Genomic DNA, 3,243 nt, shown 5'->3' with positions numbered 1-3,243 from the left:
TTCTTTCGTATATATTAGAGTCAACTTAATCTTAAGATAGTCACATCATGAAATATTTCTAGAAGTTAGGGGTTTTCTAGCTTTCTTTCAAACTCTCTTTACAACACATTCTAGAACATCACATAACTTATTTTAATCTTTTGGCAATGAGGACATTGTTGCATTTTAAATTTGGGGGTGTGGTATTTGTTTCCGACCTTGACCTTGCTATTAAAAAAAAAATGAGAATAACAACTCCACTTTCAATGCAATAGGAAACCCATGTTGATAAGAGTTAAGTTGTGAAAGATACTTACCCGTAGTTGGATGTCTGCATGACACACGTGAGGGCAAGCCAAAATGAAAGTAAGTCACCAGGATCAATGCATACATCAGTGACAGCAACTCCACTGCCAAATCGATATGAGATTAATCTGAGAAAGAATGCATTGCTCGTAGTTGGATGTCCGCATGACACCCGTAGGGGCAAGCCAAAACGAAGGCAAGGCACTCGGATCAGCGCAAGGTCAATATATATATATATATATATATATATATATATATATCAATAAAGAAAATTTTTGTGCAAGGATAAAATCATTTGTCACCCCGGTAGAAAATTTTCTTTTTGAAATAAATCATGCGATGTTTCGGAATTTAGTAAAGTTCTTTTGAAAGTTAAGCTTGCAGTCCCTAGGTCTTATAAATATTTTAAGAAAAGACTTGAATAAGACTTAAGGAAATTCTGGTTGAGAAATCTAGGAAAAGAACTTTACGATTGACTTGCTAAAGGAAACTTTTGCTTGAGGACAAGCATTGTTTAAATTTGGAGGTGTGATAACGGGCAAAAATGCACGTTATCATAGTGTTAAGTTATTAAACAATGTTGTATTGCGTTGATGAAATATGTTAAATTGTGTCCATTAAACATAAATTCTATAATATTGTGGTGCATTTAGTGCATTAGAACTATTGATTTTTGTATTTTTGTGCAGAATATGCATTAACGCAATGCAAGATTGCGATCATAGGAAATCATCGGTCGAGCGCAACTTCACCCAAGACTTTGCGTTGATCGTGCTCGCAAACATTCACCCGAGAAGGATCGCCGCAACTTGGTCAGCACAACATGATGGGCGCATCTGGGTTAAAGGCCAATTAAAAGCGATGGGACAGAAAGCTGATGACAGTCGAATCTAAATGAAGTTGACAGCCGATAACGGTCACAAAGTACATTCAGCTTTATCGGTGACAATTATCCGGTGCATCAGTCAAGAATTAAAGCTATCCCATCTGTACAACTGGGAGAGAGAAGCCGCCTTTCACCTTTGATGTCCTATAAATATCGAGTGCATTCTTTTGAGAAGGGGTTAAGCAGTCGATTATTTTATCATTTTACAAGTTCGCGTCTTTGTCCATAGTCTTCTTTCATTTTAAGGCGGACGCGAGGAAGAAGAGGTGTCGATAGATCGTTCCGACAAGCTTGGGAAAGCACTGGAAGCTCGAAGATAGAGGGAGGGCCGATGCCTGCGGAAGCGGGAATATTTGTAGATCAAAATAGAAATTCAGTGTAAAAAGCCTTGGTTAGTAAGGAATTGTTACCAGACTCTCTACCTTTAATTTCCATTATCATTTTGTACTCAATTCAATTATAAGAATGGAACATCTTTCTCTATATCTATTTACTCTCTATAATTCACTCATGAGTAGCTAAAACAGTTGAATGGGTTGAGAAGCATTTAGCTAGCACAACTAGGGAATCTTCATTCTTTGTGATCACCTTGTTTATGTATGCTTCATTCGTCTATTAGAGATACTCGGGAGGGTAGTCTAAGGACAGGATCTAGACTTGGGAAGGTCAGGTCAGAATCTAGGTTTGGAAGAACCAGATTAGAACACATAAACAAGAGATAGGCACTTAAGAATGAGCACTATTTGTTATTAACGCATCGCATGCATCTTAGCAATATGATATGATTGTATGCGTTCACCTTACTTTCATGCATTTTGCATCAACGCATAGGACAAGAGTAGAGACTTAGGGATAAGTTCTATGGACATTTTGTATTCAACACATACGTCCTAGACTTAGGAGCATCGCATTTACATTTGGAAATGACTTGCTGTGCATGGTTGTAATAGGATCGCAAAGTTTGACGCATTCCCGAGTAATGCTAGCTAAAGATCTTCTCAACCCGTTGATTGCATAATCATTGCATCTATCAATGCAACTTTCTTTCTCAAATCCACCGCCTTTATTTACTCCTTTTTCATCAACACAACAACACACCCACACTTTATTTATTTACTTGGTTACCAAAAAGTTTTCATAAACATTATCAACGCAACTATTTTCACAAGTCCCTGTGTTCGACCCTGGACTTACCAGGAAACTTAAAGGAATTTACACTCGAATTCCGCTGGGGAAACATGAGTGCACAATGCAATCCATCAACACATATCATCCATATTTCCACTTAATAAAATAACACATCAGTTCCTTTGAGTTAGCAACAGCACCACTGTTGTCACAATAAAGTGTGATAGGCAGGTGCATATTTGGAACAACTTCCAAATCAACTAAGAATTTGCGTAGCCATACTGCTTCTTTAGTAGCTTCACATGCAGCCATGTATTCTGCGGTGGAGTCAGCGATACAACTTTGCTTGATGCTTCTCCAAACTATAGCTCCTTCGTTAAAAGTGAAAACTGATCCTGAAGTAGATTTCCTGGAATCTACGTCAGTCTGAAAATCAGAATCAGTGTATCCCGTAAGGGATCAAATCCTTAGGTCCATACACAAGCATATAGTCCCTCATTCTCTTACGATACTTGAGGATATTTTTTACAGCGGTCCAATGACCGTGTTCAGGATTAGATTGGAACCTGCTGACGATTCCAACCGCAAAACATATGTCAGGACGTGTACACAACATAGTGTACATCAAACTCCCAACTGCATAGGCATATGTAATTCTGTTCATCTCTTTAACCTCTTAAGGTGTCTTCGACAAATGAATTCCATGCCTGAAAGGTAATAAACCTTTCTTGGAATTTTGCATATTATACCTTGACAACATCTTGTCAATATAAGATGCCTGAGACAGTGCTAATGTTCTATTCTTTAGGTCTCGAAAGATCTGTATTCCTAGAACATACTGAGCATTACCGAAATCTTTCATTTGGAACTGTGATGCTAACCATCTCTTTACGTCAGCAAGAAAGCTTGTCTCATTCCCAATGAGCAAGATATCATCAACATAT

This window comes from Benincasa hispida, chromosome 6 (assembly GCF_027475165.1).
Source record: "Benincasa hispida cultivar pf3 chromosome 6, pf3_genome.v1.1, whole genome shotgun sequence".
NCBI lineage: Eukaryota > Viridiplantae > Streptophyta > Magnoliopsida > Cucurbitales > Cucurbitaceae > Benincasa > Benincasa hispida.
This window is presented reverse-complemented; position numbering follows the sequence as displayed.